This window comes from Pristiophorus japonicus, unplaced genomic scaffold (genome assembly GCF_044704955.1).
Source record: "Pristiophorus japonicus isolate sPriJap1 unplaced genomic scaffold, sPriJap1.hap1 HAP1_SCAFFOLD_262, whole genome shotgun sequence".
Classification (NCBI taxonomy): domain Eukaryota; kingdom Metazoa; phylum Chordata; class Chondrichthyes; family Pristiophoridae; genus Pristiophorus; species Pristiophorus japonicus.
Window position 1 is genome coordinate 700,645 of NW_027252362.1, and position 16,119 is coordinate 716,763.

The window sequence follows — 16,119 nt, forward strand, 5'->3', positions numbered from 1 at the left end:
GCTCCAACCCCAGCCCGTAAGGCCGGGGCAGGAACACTCGACTCATATGAGACACTAGTAGCCACCCTGCAGACACTTATAAACGGACTGGGAGCAGTAACTACCGCAACCGGTACAGTAGCCGGTACGGTAAAACCCTCTGCTCCAACCCACCCATGTGTATGACTAGAGCCAGCGCAGCCTATGTACCTGTGTTCCCTGGAGTACGATGCCTGGAAGAGACCGTGCGTTACAATGGAGGTGGAGAAAGTGAATGGGACCTACCTGCTAAATACTGGTGCTTCCTGCACCCTTGTACATGCAGATAACCCGGCTACCTCACCTCTATCGAATGGGGTCCCGTACAGTCTAGTGGGGTTCACAGGCAACGAGCAAACTGGTTTGTTTCCCATCCCGCTCACCATTCAGTTAGGGACTCTCAAAACCAAATGGAAGTGTGTCCTGATGAAATGGGAGCAGGAGGGAAAAGGGATCCTGGGGGCTAATTTTATCATTAGCCACTAGATCCTTTTGGATCCGAGGAACCACTGTCTATGGGGAGCCATAGGGACAGACAGGGAAGATTGATAGAGAAAATGAGGGTAAGGCAAAGATAAAGACATGGAGAGATACAGAGAGAGAAAGAGAAACAGAGCAAGAGGGAGAGAGAGACAGATAGATCGAGAGTGAGGGAAAGATAGAGAGAGAGAGACACAGAGAGGGAGTTAGAGACAGAGATATATAGAGAGGCACAGAGGTACAGAGACAGAGAGACATAGAGAGAGCGAAAGAGAGAGAGACAGAGAGAGACAGAGAGAGAGATAGAGAGAGAGACAGCGAGACTGACAGAGAGAGCAAGAGAGAGAGACGAACAGAGATACAGAGAGCGAGGAAGATAGGGAGACTGAACGAGAGAGCGAGAGAGGGAGAGAGAGGGACAGAGATACACAGTGGGAGAGAGACAAATAGACTGGAAGAGAGAGCGAGAGAGAGGACTAGACAGAGAGAGAGACTGACAGAGGGACAGAGAGAGTTGGGCATTTAATCTCCCTCCACACTGTTCCATCAAATCTCCCCGGGCAGGTAAAGCACGGGGTGAGATATAGAGTCCCTCTCTCTCGCTCTCTCTTTCAGACTGCCTGTCTCTCTGTCAGTCTCTCTCTCTGTCTGTTCCTCTCTCACTCTCGCTTTCTACACTGTCCCATCAAACACTCCCAGGGCAGGTACAGTGGGTTAGATACAGAGTAAAGCTCCCTCTACACTATCCCATCAAACACTCCCAGGGCAGGTACAGGGGGTTAGATACAGAGTAAATCTCCCTCTACACAGTGAGGTGAGGTGGCGGTGATTCCAGAAAAAGGGGCCAAGGGAACGTTGTGTACTGTGAAGCCAAAGGAGGGTTATGACTTGGAATTACTGGTCAGTAACACACCAGTGGAGTACCAGGCATATGTACGGGCACACCTTGCAGCATTCGCCACCCACAAACATGACTGTGGCAGGGTAACGGGGGTGGAAGTTAGTATCGAAGGGGACCCCATGACCCAACCACAAAAGCAATATAACTTCCCCAGGGAGGCAGAGGCAGTCCTGACAACGACACTGGGATCACTGGTAGAGCAAGGGGTGTTAAGACCGATAGCTACACATGTGAACTCTCCACTGTGGCCGGTTAAGAAATGGGACAACTCATGGAGGGCTACCGTGGACTATCGAATACTAAATAAGAATATCCCTGCCTGTGCACACACTGTAGCAGCCGTAGCGGACCTCATAGGGAGTATTCCAGCATCCGCGACCACTTTCACGGTGTTGGACATTTCAAATGGGTTCTGGTCCACTCTTTTAAATCGGGAGGACCAGTACAAGTTCGCCTTTACCTTTAAGGGCCAACAATACACGTGGAACTGTCTTCCCCAGGGCTTCCACAACAGCCCCAGCATTTTTCACCAATGCATGGCGAACTGTTTAAAGGGCTTTAGCAGACCCCAGCAGTTGGTGTAGTATGTGGATGACCTGCTCCTGTTTACCGATCAGGGGGGAGGAGCATGGCCCACTGCTGGCTGAGCTGCTGGAGCTGCTAAAAGAAGAAGGGTTTAAAGTAAACCCGAATAAGGCACAGATCGGCCAGAAGGAAGTCAAATTCCTGGGGCTGACTGTGCGCGCTGGAGAAAGGGCCATAGACAAGGCTAGAAGGGAGGCAGTACAGGAGTTACCAGCCCCCAACAGAGTGACAGGGGTAAGATCCTTTCTAGGGCTCACTGGGCACTGCAGAGACTTCATTGAGGATTATGCAGCCACCGCAGCCCCTCTGCTCAGGCTCCTACACAAGGGTGTAGAGTGGGACTGGGATGAGGGTTGCGAGGCAGCATTTAATCAGCTCAAGAAGGACTTGCAGACCGCGCCAGCCTTAGGAGCGATAGATGTAGGAAAGGAGTTTTTCCTGGAGGGGCAGCCAGCGGGGACAGTTTGAGCTCAGTGCTGCTTCAAGAGCGGCACGGCCAGCTGAGACCGGTGGTTTACTCCTCCCAGGATCCTCACAGATGTGGAGAAGGGGTACTCCAACTGTGAGAGACACCTCTAGCCACACATTGGGCAGTGAAAAGATCCTTGCTCTTCATGGGAGGGTCTATTCTAACACTCCTAACCCACCACACAACGACTCAGTTGCTCCTAGATGGGAGGATTAAGGACGGGACGGTGAGCAGTGCCCGCATTGCTCGCTAGACCCTGCTCCTCTCCCAGATGGACCTCAGAGTAGAAGGCCCCCATGAGCCAAGGCTCGCAGCCAACCTAATCAACCCAGGGAAAGCCCACAGGTGCTCCGTAGAAGGGGTATGGGAGGTGAACATTGGCCTTCGGGCTGGGTTACACCCTACAGGCCGGGACATCTACGTGGATGGGTCCAGCACGGTATCTGCAAACGACTCACTGGGTGCGGATCCTATGACCCAAGGGCAGGTATTACCCTGGCAATCAAGCTCTCCAGCACCATGAGCGCCTAGCATGCTGAACTGTCCGCCGTAATGTACGTGGTGACCCACCCCGAGGAATTCCCTATCCCGTACACGATTTGCTCGGACAGTATGTTCACCTGCAATTCGTGTACGGAGTACCTGGCTGTCTGGTCCCGTCGCGGATACACGTCCGCTGACGGGAGACCCCTGACAATCAAGCCCCTGCTGGAGAAAATCATGACAGCGGTGGGGGAAGAAGGAAAGGTCTACATACATAAGGTGAAGGCCCATTCAAAAATCGAACCCCGTGCAGAGGGAAACCAACAGGCTGACAAACTGGCCAAAGAAGGTGCCCGCACGGGAAAGTTCTGGGACCCCTATGACACCGGCCGCATAGCAGCGGTCAAGAATAAGAACAGGGCAGCAGAGAGTACAGTGATAGCTTTGGCCCCGGACTTAAAAACAGTTCAGGCACAGGACCCAGTCCTGAAAGCTGTCCTGAATGTGCTAGCTGGAGGAGAGAGAGTAGAAGGTCCGTACGGCACAGCAGCCATTACCGTTAAGGAAGGCATGCTGGTTAAAGAGGGACAATGGGTCGTGCCACAGCAGCACCAGAGGGAATTCCTAAAACTGGCCCATGAGGGTCCAGGAGCGGGACACCCCGGGCCTGAGACCACCTGGCAACGAGTGGAACAGGCAGGATGGTGACCGGGACTCAGGGAGGACGTCCGTGGGTTCTGTGCGAAATGCCTGGTGTGTGCTGCGAACAACCCTGACCCCCAGAAAAGGAAGGTGTCCCTAGGACACGTCAGGATGGTAGAGGGACCATGGCCGTCAATCCAAATTGACTACATCGGGCCACTACCCACCGCCCAGGGAGGCCACAAATACTGCCTCGTCCTGGTGGACGTGTTCTCAAAATGGGTTGAAGCCTTCAACTGCCGAACAGCCACCGCACTAGGGACAGCTAAGACTCTAGTGAGGGAAGTGTTCTCCCGGTGGGGACTCCCACAGTATGTGGAGTCGGACCAGGGGAGCCATTTCACCGGGCAGTTATTGCAGGCAACCCTTAACGTGCTCGGCATTGAGGGGAAATGGCACATTGCCCACAATCTACAGTCATCGGGTAATGTGGAGCTTTTAAAGTACACCATTAAAGAAAGGCTGCGGAAGGAGACAGGAGACTCACCCCAAAAGTGGGTGGAGGTCTTACCGTTGGACCTAATGGGGATACGAGCCAGCCAGTCAAAGAGCACGGGGTATTCCCCACGCGAGCTCATGACTGGCCGCATCATGCGGACCCCCACCCATGTCCTCGCCCCGGTGCTCAAAGAAGGTCAGTTCAGAGAGGTGAACTGGGACTGGTTTGTCAGGAACCTGTTTGAACACCTCAAACAGATTCACTGGCAGGCTGCAGTAACATGGGCAGACAGCATCAGAGTAACCGATTGCTGCTAGAACCCAGCAAACACCACGAATGGGAGATCGGAGGCCAGGTCATGGTGAGGAACCATGCTCGGGTCGGGGTTTGTGAAGCATTATATATGGGGCCATACAGCATTGTCGACAAGGCAAGCCCGATGGTCGATGCCATAAAGCTGCCCCGCTGTACTAAGTGGTTCCACATCAACCAGTGCAAGCTCTACAACCCAGAGTCAGCCAAGCACAGAGTTCAGCCGGGATGTGTGAACTGTCCTCAGGACAGGGACCCTCCGTTGGCCGCCCCCGACGGTGGAGGACCCACAGGGAATGTGGCAGGCTCAGAAACCGTGCCTATAGGGACGGTGAATTGCAGTACTGGAGGGGCTATCCCACCCATCGTTTGGGATTCGGACGCACCCCCAGTAACCCAAGCCCTGAGAAGGACCCTCCATACACCACGGCCAAAGATACCGTGGTCACCGGCAGCTGAGCCTCAGTGATTCTACCCTTGGAGAAGGGCAGCCCGACAGGAAAGGCCGAAGGTCAGAAGTACAGAGGCCACTCAGAGTAGGGACCCGCAGCCAGCCGCCTCCAGCGGTGAGGGTCTCACAGGAGCAGTGGCATCGAGCTGTCCCAGAGACAAGAGTCTCCAGCTCACCGGCTGCGGGGAAACCCGAGCATCCAGGCGGCTATCAGACCGCACAAGGCATAGGCCTGACAGGGACTAACCAGGCCACCCGGAGACGGGTGGCGGTTGTACATAGCTCTAATTTTTAGTCGAAGGTAGCTGACTCTACCATTTTACATTTTAAGGTTTAGTTTAGAATTGAGGGTAATGTTTCAGTAATGTTTTGGTGATTGTTTTGAGTTTGTCTTGTGTGTCAGCCAGCCTGAGAGCAGTTCTCAAGGGCAGGATCCAGACATTACCGGGTGATGGACAAACCTCAGGAGACCAATTGATGTTGTTTAATTTGAATCTATGTTCTTCCTTCTGTAATCTGGTTGTACGTTGGCTACATGCTGGTGAATATAATGCAATTGAAATGAAATGTAACTGTGCTGAAATGCAATTGTAGGGATGGAACCCCCTCCAAGCTGGGAGGGTGTAAACGTAAAAAGTTTGTACCTGTAAAGGGAAAAGTGTGTATCTGTGGTGATGTTGCACAAGTGTAATGCATATTTTGGGTATTAGTTTAGTTAATTTACAGGGAAGGTTATTTCTTGAGAGCCAGGAACTTTGCTCACCTGTAAGATGATACCATAAATGACATGGTATCACAGGGGGGGAATGTAGAATTTACCAATATTTCGCAAAGATGCCTGGTACCTTTCCCCTGCAGAGGAGAAGAATTCCTTTCTGGGCTTTTAAAATGAGTTTAAAGGGGCAGACGACGCCTGCAGGGGATAAAAGGGAATGCATTCATCGAGACACCCCCCGCCCCCCACAGTGTTTGGACTCATAGGAAAGAGAATTCAAAATGGACCTAAATTTCAGAAGCCTGAGATCCCTGAAACATCTATGGGAAGGAGCAGATCAATTTTAAGATACTACAACATTTTGGCTGCAAAAAAGAGTTACTGAGTACAGAAGGTGGGGCTAAACTCTGTGAAGCAAATTCATGTATTAAGGATACCAGACTGTCTGGGGGGAACTATTCACCCCATAAGAGATAATCGAATTACCCAATCAAGCACAATAGAAATCATGGTCAGGAAACTGGACAATCCTCAAAAAATGCAAAACCAGTGATAGCACATTCTCACACCCTAATCGAGTTACTGCCGACAAAGGAGACATTTGAAAATCAATGGACAGAACAGTTTAAACAGAGCCTAAGAGATTTGATGGGAGATAACAAAGCCTTTTTTGGGGGATATATCTATCTCCCAGTTTTACAAGGAAAAACTAACAGAACACAGACTGGAACTCGCACTGACTCGAACAAGGACACAGACTGGAACACAGACACAAACACAAGCAGCCTGCTTCCTCTGCAGTGAAGAAATGGAACAGTGAAGGAAACTACCAGAACTCATCAAGAACTGACCGAGCACGAGGCCCACGAAACGGAAGGTTGTCAGCAAACAAATTGACAATCACTCTACAATCTACTTCTGAACGACCCAACGGGGCAGAAATTACCAAAAGAGACTAACTAAAACTATTCCTAACCAAAGAAAGTGGGTACTTACCCCATACATCCAAAACGTAACTTAGCGTATCAACGGACGCACCCCAACCGAAGATTACGCAGTTCGAAGTCCTCTCCTCTGTCCGGGGTACGGCTCGCCTAGAAGGCCAAGTGCAGCAAACCCTGAAACCACGAATCACCGGCAACTGTCTAAAGGGATTGGTGAGCATAGCCCCTGAACCCTAAGAGCTATAACTTAGTTAGTTGGGGTAATTGGGAGGGGGGAGGCTGGGATAACTTGTGTAAATGTATCTGCATTCTCCTCTTTACTCCATTTACATTTTAAGCTATATTTTTTTCCCCACAGGCTGTAATTTGACAATTTATTCAATGTGTTGTACCCCTCAGTGTGTATTGGTCTGTGTGTGTTATTAAAGGTGTGCCTTTTACTTCTTTTTAAACACAATAAAGCCATGCCTTCTTCCTACCTTGAAACCGATTGTCTGTCCAAGTCTTTCACAGTCCCTTCATAATTCCAGTGTCGAGAACCAAGGGTCAGCGAGCGATTCGGAACCACTCATATAAGGTCAGAAGGGCAAGCTGACCCCCTGAAAACCATCCCTTACACTGCCGGCCACAACTCCTTCATAACCGATCTTATTCCTCTCACTACTTCTTTACCCATGGATTCCTCGTGAGGTTGTGGTGACCTGAAATTTCTAAAATCTTAATTTAAAACTAGAACTCTTAAACATTCTTGAACTCATATCGTGTTATTATATACATCTGCCACCCGTCTCCGACTGGCCAAGTTAATCCCTGTTCTTCTCCTTCCCTTATTCAGCCTCTGGTTTGCCTGTGTGGCCGGCGGTAAGGCGGTCTGTACCACAGGACCCAGAGTGTTCTGACTGGAGGTGTGCCTGAGTCCCACATTATCGGGGGAATGGCCCCTCTGGGGCAACAACACACTTCCCCTTTAGGTGTGGCTGCTGAGTTCATTTCATTAACTGAGGATTCTGCACAGCCGGGGGCTGTAGGCTGGGGACTCTCAGTTAGTGGCTGGTCCACCACGACCTCTCCTGTGAGTCGCTCACCGCCGAAGGCTGCCGGCTGGGGATCCCTATCCGTAGACTGATCCCTGATCTTGGGTATTCTGGAACGGATGGCCAACCTCCCGGGGCTGACCCACTGAAACTGGGCACTGGTGACCACGGTGTCTCCGGGAAGCGAGCCGGGACAGCTTTGTCAGGAATCTGTTTGAACATCTTAAACAGATTCACTGGCAGGCTGCTAACAACATGGGCAATGAACTCAGCACTTTAGCTTGAGTGTTCAGGACAGAACGCGCCCCTGAGCATGTATGAGGAAAAAGCTCCAGAAAATATTCTCGGCCAGGGAGCTTTCGCTTGTGAGGTGAACGTGTTAAGCGCGACACTGCGGAAACATCTCCACTTTCAGCACCAGGTCAGACAGAAATGTGAAGCGAGCAGGTGGACTGCAGAATCCCACTTTTAAGGAGTTGGTCGTGGTGTCAAACAAAGAGTTTCACTAAATGATTAAAAATAAGAAATGTCAAAGTCGAACATGCATCTCCAGAGGAGACTGCGATCTGAACACAGCACCTTAAACAACTCCGCCACCCTGAGTATTCAATGCTAGATGTGGCCACCTGCAGATTGATTTTGAACTTTTGTGTCCTGACACATGAAATAAATGAGGGCAGCAGGCGTATCTCTGCCTGACACCGGGGAAACAGTGAGACAGATCTTGGAGCAAGGGTCTGGTTATTGCCAAACAGCAAAGAAAATATTTTCTGGAAGAACAATGTTGAAAATAATTGCAACCCCAACATGATTAGAACACACAACCTTTCAATTTGGAGTCAGGCATGCTACCATTGCCTGACAAGGTCCACACATGAAGTCTGAGATGTTCGGCGATATGAAGGTTTCACAATACAAGAGGCTTTCAAATCCCCGCCGATTCCCACCAGGTGTCAGAAGCAGCGCTCACCTGCCAGTCACCGTATGTTTTTTTCTTAAACTTTTGTATTGTTTTCACGGGAAAGCATCATTAATTAACCCCTCACCTTCTTTTGCACAATGAAAGAAATGCTAACTGAGGGAGAGTCGATACTTCAATCATTTGTCCTGTGCTTTGGGGAGCGGGCAGTGAAGTGGACCTGAGTCCATGATTGCATCGGCCATGATCGTGTTAAATGTCGGAGCAGGCTCGAGGGGCGTATGGTTGACTACTGCTCCTATTTCTTATCTTCTTATGTTCTTATGCATGTTGACCCATTTTACTCACTGTATTTTATGAGTCTGGTTCAAAATCTTCATTGCTGATGACACCAGGATTCTGGGGCAACTTTTGTCAAATTTAACAGCACCGGTTATTCCGACCGTGCACAGAAAATAGAATCCTATGGTGCTCCTTTTCAGATTCAATGCAGCAGGATTTCAAATAAAGTAAAATAATTTTACAGTGAAAAGATTTAGAAGTGTTACTTGTATTTGTGTCTTTAATTAAACTTTGTGGCGTCTGACTCCAGTTCATGCCTCTGCTGAATAAGAAAGGAGGTTTTGACGTTGACCAGACTGCACTGCCCCTGATATTTGTGAGCTCATCCTCTATATTCAGTGGTTTCTCGCCCTTTGATGGGCTGCAGTGTGGCGGATATCACGTTGGCCTCACACGCGAAAGGTCCCCGGTGGATCCGTTTTCTCTCACTCAAAGTTATCTATTTATTGGTTAAATAAAGAGCAATTCAGGATTAAGGGAGCCCTTTTGCCAGGAGAATAAATAGCAAATAAAAACAGCAAATTCTGCAAATCTCAGCAAATCAGGCAGCATTTGCCAGGAGACTCAACTCGCCTCCGATTGTTCCCATTTCGCAAGTTTAAACAAAATGTTTCTGCCTGGGATCGAACCAGGGACCTTTTGCGTGTAAAGCAAACATGATAACCACTACACTACAGAAACCACTGGTACAGCAGCCCCAACAGAGGAGAGTTGACCAGTGAGCTCCCTCTGCTGATCGGGAATGAGGAGGCTCACCTGAAACAACTTCTGTCGCACACTGCAAGTTCTCAATCCTTCTCCTCCACTGCCCTTTACAGAAATGTCACGGATCACCCAGCCACCGTGTTCACTTCCACATCCTCACAGTGGGGCCACAGAGGCTACTACCGTTTCCCCGCGATCAGTGAACTCACCCAGTTTGTATAATTAAACCCGGAACACGTGCCCGGCAAAGGGCAGGAGAAGCCAGATAGTCTGTAAGCTCGGTCTATCACAGAAAGTATTGGTATTCATGGTGCTTACAGCAATTATTAATCGTCTCACAGACCTCAATTATTTTTATGCGATGAATTGATCGAGTATCGTTACCACGTCAGTGCGGCAGATCTTAACCCCTCGACCACCAGGGAACAGTTATGATAGATGTTGATATATTTATATATATTTATATAAGAACCTGAATATCAACGGCTAGCTACCTTGACCTCATGGCGAACAGCAGTGCATCTAACTTTGAGTGAAGTAAATTGTTCCACAATGAAACCCATTTCATCTTTTGTTCCCTTTTAAACGCTAGAAACTGAGACAGGGGGAATACATAGAGAAATAAAAGCACAGGGATATAGACAAGAGGAAGAGAGAAGGGGAAAGATACTGTCCCCACCCAGAACTAATGCAGAAACCCCTCTGCTGCGCTCGGGGTGGCCACCCGCAGCCTGGATACACTAACGGGAGAACACCAGCGGCAGGTCGGGGCCATAAAAGGAACGGCGAGCGGCCCTGGGAGCAGCTTGGAGGTCCCGGGAGACTGCTCCAGGGAGCAGCGCGAGCTGGTGCAGGAGGGTGGCGGCAGCGAAGTGTGATGTCATCAAGGTCCAGGTCAGTGATTGGAGCGTGGGCAGATACAGCAGGAGCGGCGAGATCGGGACGAAGGAGCGGCGAGAGACTGTGGAGGGATGTGATCGGGGCCCAGGGGAGGCATGAGTTCAGGGCCAGGGGCCCAGGGGCCCAGGGGCCCAGGGGCAGCACAGACCAGCCCACTCTGTGATATGTGTGCACACTGGGTCCGTGCAGCAGAGCTGGTCTCCAGTCGTCGTGTTTAACCCTTGGCACTGGACGAATACTTCGAACTGTCAAGCCCGTGTGATGGCTGGGGTGCAACGGCCAGCACACGTTAAAAAAAATCCACGCACAGGCATCTTCCACCCTTCAACATACATTTCAGGGCCTGGAATATTGAAACACCTGTGAACTCATCCTTCTTTGGCGAGGAAGCAAGTCATCCTCTCTTCGAGGGACTGCCTATGATGATGATGAACTGGATTTGCTGCAGTCCGCGGGCAGCAGGTGATGAAAGCGGGCGTGAGAGGGTGAGTGACAGGTGGGCACTGCTTCTGATGCTGTCTGACCCACGCTGGGAGTGGCCGGGGATTTTAAAGCCCTTTCATTGCACCAATGCAGGGCAAATGAAACTGTGTTTCAGGAACCTTCATGTTTCCAAACATGGACAATTTGCACTGTAGACCTCGTGGTGCAACGGTAGTGTGTCTGACTCCCGATCAAAAAGCTGTGTATTCAAATCATGTTGGGATCATTGTTCTTCAAAAGTTGCAAACTTCTTTGCTGTTTGGCAATAACCTTACACTTGCTCCAATGTTTGTTTCCCTGGTGTCAGGCACAGATATGCCAGATGCCTTCATTTACTTCATGTCACAAGACACAAAAGTTCAAAATTTAAATGAACTTACAGTCTGGATGGCCGAGCCGTCGAAGGTGCTGCGTTCAATTTGCAGTCTGCTCTTAAAGCGCGGTTTCAAATCCCTTTTCTTATTTTTAGTCATTAAGCAAAACTCATTTGCTTGGCACCACGACCAGCTCCTTAAAAGTGGGATTCAGCAGTTCACCTGCTCGCTTAACATTTCTGTCTGACCGGGTGCTGAAAGTGGCGATGTTTCCGCAGTGTCGCGGTTAACACGTTCACCTCACACGCGAAAGCTCACCGGGTGGGAATATTTTCTGGAGCTTTCTCCTCATGCATGCTCAGGGCGAGATTGTTCTCCTGTGAAAGGTCATATGATCAGAAACATGTAAGGATTAGGAGCTGGAGTAGGCCATTCGGCCCCTCGAGCCTGGTCCACCATTCAAGAAGATCCTGGCAGTTCTTCGACATCAAGTTTAAACATCTGGGGCGGAGCCAACAGGCGCCTGGCTGCAATCAGTGACAAAAACGTTTGCTGTAGCAGAAGCACAGCGAGCTCAGTTGATACAGCGTGAGATTTTTAATATCAGATTCTCGGGTTCGAACACCAAGTTTGTTGATTACTTTTTAACTACATTTTATGTTGCTTTCACGGGAATACATCGTTAATTAACCGATGATCTTCTTTTGCACAAATAAAGAAATTCTAACTGAAGGAGATTCCATAATTGGATAATTTATCTCTGCTCTGCAAGTTAACTCTTAAACCATAAACCATTTTACACACTGCTTTCGGGGTCTGGTTCAAAATGTTCATTGCTGGTAGCATCAACAGGAGACTGGGGAAACAGTGAGACTGACTTTAGAGCAAGGGTCTGGTTATTGTGAAACACCAAAGATAATATACATTCTGAAAGAATAACATCGAAAGGAAATGACACCCGACACCCAGAAAGAAGTGTTACGACAGAAGATGAAATGCTGCATCCCTTTCTGCAAAAAATTCCTTTCACAAACATTTCTCTGACCGAAGCTGCACAAAACAAAAATGTTCGTTTCCAAGTCATTAAACTCCCGAATTTCCGCTTCACCAGAATCTCCTGAATCAGATGCCTCTAGTTTTGCCGACTCAATCCATGTCCCTTTGCAATGTTCTGCTTCCACCCACACTATAAAATGTGCCGCTAACTTATAGAATCATGGAATGGTTACAGCACGGAAGGCCATTCGGCCCGTCGAGCCAGTGCCGACTCTCAGCGAGTCCCACTCCCCCGCTCTTTCCCCATAGCCCTGCAATTGTTTTTCCTTCAGACACTTATCCAACTCCCGTTTGAAAGATAAGATTGAGTCTGCCTCCACCACCCTTTCAAGCCGTGCATTCCAGATCCGAACCACTTGCTGCTAAATGGTCATCTCCTGTTGCTATGTGTAATGTCTGGGAAACACGAGATCAATTCCTGCCACACTCACAGACTTCCTAAATATAGCACCGTCTTTCTATTCTCATAAAACCAGCTCCTGAAGTGTAGGCCAGCTGTGTAGGTGAAAGCTCTGGTTATGTTCCTAACATCACTTCAATTGCAGTGTTTCCGTAGTGTAGTGGTTGTCACATTTTCTTCACCCGCGAATGATCTTTGGTTCGAAACTGGGCGGAAACATTTTGAAAACCCGTTTAATTAAATATTAGAAAAAATGGATTTATTCGTATTAATGCTTCAATATTAACAAAACACAATGTCCCACAGCCTTGTTAAATTTTCTGATATCTATGTTCAGTTCTGTATACACTCAAACTCGACAGTTCAACTGAATGCTCATAAAAGTATTGGAGTGGGAACTCACTGGATAACAGCACAGCTGGCAATGTTTGCAGAATATATTCGTGACACCAAAGCACACAATGACAAGCTGGAACTGTGCGGCACAGTATCCTCGGGGAAAACAGTTGAAGTCCCTGAGAGGGCTTAAACCACCAACTTTTTGGTTAACACCGAACACCCTAACCCATTGCGCCACAGAGACTGACACAAGTGCATACTGCAAGAAACCCCAAACCAGGGCGTCCGTCAGTTAAAGCTTCAGATTGCTCCGATCAGTTGGAACTTGTCCACTCTCAGTTGCACTTTTCCCAAATAAAGGGTGGGACATTCATTGTGGATGTGTGGAAGCAGTCTGATCCCGCACACTGCAGACACTTCCATGTCACTGCCAACCAGCTCTCCCGCAACCGGTGTGATCTACCTTCCAGCCTTCTGGTGCCTTGTCTGTGACAAAGTATTCTGATTGTCCCGAAGCCTTATTAGGTTTGAATTCCTTTTCAGCTCCTGACTGCGGATATTCCTGTGATTAAACGGGAACTAAATGCTTGCAGGGACAGTTGGATTCACCATTTCTTTGCTTGGTGAAATTTCAAAGATTGAAAGTGACGCACATCAACCCCAAACCTCGTCACCTACTCGCTAACCGCTACACGCTGCTCCCGTGAGATGGAAGCCCAGTTGCTGTTTCAAGCTTGAATGCAGGTACAAGCAGAACCCTATCAAAGAAAGTCCAAGTCCCTGAGGCACCTGATTATTTGCACCAAACTCCTTTGTAAAGAGTTGAGGTTCGTGTGGGGTGATTTGGGCACATCTTTCCCCATACTACAACACTTCAAACATAACTCAACGGCTGTAAAGCGCTTTGGGGCGTCATGAATTCCTGAAAGGCACTGCAGAAATGCAAGTCTTCCTTTGCAAAATTTCTATGCAATTTCAAAACTCGCCGGCAAAATAATGGACTCGTCCAGGATTGGAACCCAGGACTTCTCACAAATTTCATTTAACTTCGACTCATCTAAAGTCACACCTTTAGATCAATGAACCAACTGCTTGACAATCATAACGGTAATGTATAGCCATTATAAAAGCAATTTTTTGTGTGTGGCTGCTCTTGATTAGAGAAGCACTTGAGACGGAATCAGTGACTTTGCTTTTTCGACCTGTCTTCTGAAGCGCCGCACGATCCCACTCCGACAGTCAATGAGCTGTTGAGACGTTAGTGTATCCAGGCTCTGGGTGGCCACCCCGAGTGCAGCAGAGGGGTTTCTGCATTAGTTCTGGGTGGGGACAGTATTTCCCCTTCTCTCTTCCTCTTGTCTGTATCCCTGTGCTTTTATTTCTCTATTTATTCCCCCTGTCTCAGTTTCTAGTGTTTAAAAGGGAATAAAAGATGAAATGGGTGTCACCGTGCAACAATTTCTCTCGCTCAAAGTTAGATTCACGACCGTTGTGCCATGAGGTCTAGACAGCTTGCCGTTGACATACAGGTTCATATATAAATATATATTTTTATATTTATACAAATTATCGAAGCTGTTCCCTGGTTGAGTGGTTAAGATCCCGAGCATTAACCCTTTCCATTCTCAATCAGTTCATCGCAGAAACATAATTGAGGTGTGTGAGAGGATTAATGATTGCTGTAATCGCCGTTAATAACCCCACTACTATCTGTTACAGAATGAGCTTGCACACTCTCCTGCTTCTCCTGCCCTTTGCCGGACACATGTCCCGGGTTTAATTTTACAAACTGGGCGAGTTCGCTGACCGCGGGGAGACGGTAGGAGCCTCTGTGGCCCCACTGTGAGGATGTGGAAGTGAACACGTGACATTTCTGTAAAGGGCAGCGGAGGAGAAGGATTGAGAACTTCCAGTGTGGGACAGAAGTTGTTTCAGGTGAGCCAACACATTCCTGATCCTCCTCTCTTCTTAGGTAATCCCGGAGTCGAGGATGACTTGCTTCCACATTAAAAATCAGTGGTGATCAGCACAGAGGGAGCTCACTGGTCAGCTCCCGTTTGTTGAGGTCCCTGTGCCAGAGGTTTCCCTAGTGTCGTGGTTATCACGTTTGCTTTACATATGCAAGGTCACCGGTTCGATGCCGGGCGAGAACATTGTGTTGAAATTTCCTATAGGGGAACAATCGGAGGCGAGTCTTGTCTCCTGGCAAATGTTAACTGACCTGCTGAGATTTCCAGCATTTGCTGTTTTTATTTGCTCTTTATTCTCCTAGCAAAAGGAATCCCTTATTCCTTAATTGCTCTTTATTTCACCAATAAATAGATAACTTTTAGCGAGAGAAAATGGATCCACTGGGGAACTTTGGCGTGTCGGAATAACCGGTGCTGTTAAATTTGACAAAAGTTGCACCAGATTCCTGGTGTCGCCAGCGATGAGGATTTTGAACCAGACTCCTAAAACACAGTGTGTAAAATGGGATATGGTTGAACAGTTAACATGCAAAGCACAGAACAAATGATTGAAGTATCGACTGTCCCTCAGTCAGCATTTCTTTCATTGTACAAAAGAAGATGACGGGTTAATTAATGATGCTTTCCCGTGAAAACAACACAAAAGTTAAACAAAAACATACGGTGACTGGCAGGTGAGCGCTTCTTCTGATACCTGGTGGGAATGGGCAGGGATTTTAAAACCCCTTGTATTGCGGAATCTTCATATAGACGAACATCTCACACTCCCTGTGTAGAGCTTGTGGCGCAACGGTAGCGCGTCTGACTCCAGATCAGAAGGTTGTGTGTTCAAATCACGTCAAGGTCACTGCTCTTTTGGGTAATCCCGGAATTAATATTTTATTTGCTGTTTGGCAAGAACCAGACCCTTGCTCCAAGGTCTGTCTCACTGTTTCCCCGGTGTCAGGCAGAGAAACACCTGTTGCCCTCATTTATTTCTTGTGACAAGACACAAAAGTTCAAAATCAACCTGCAGGTGACCATATACAGCACTGGATAGTCAGGACAGCCGAGCGGTCTAAGCTGTTGTGTTCAGTCTGCTCTGAAAGTGTGGGTTTGAATCCCACTTCTAGCACCTTTTATTTTTAGTCATTAAGCAAAACTCATTTGCTTGGCACA

General features: G+C 48.5%; 2 non-coding genes across 2 annotated transcripts; one reads left to right on the top strand and one right to left on the bottom strand.

Moving 5' to 3' along the window:
• Positions 1–9,402: 9,402 nt before the first annotated feature.
• On the bottom strand, positions 9,403–9,475 carry trnav-uac (transfer RNA valine (anticodon UAC)). Its single transcript has one exon. It is a non-coding gene; the product is annotated as a tRNA-Val (tRNA).
• A 6,261-nt stretch (positions 9,476–15,736) lies between these two features.
• On the top strand, positions 15,737–15,808 carry trnaw-cca (transfer RNA tryptophan (anticodon CCA)). Its single transcript has one exon. It is a non-coding gene; the product is annotated as a tRNA-Trp (tRNA).
• Positions 15,809–16,119: the final 311 nt, after the last annotated feature.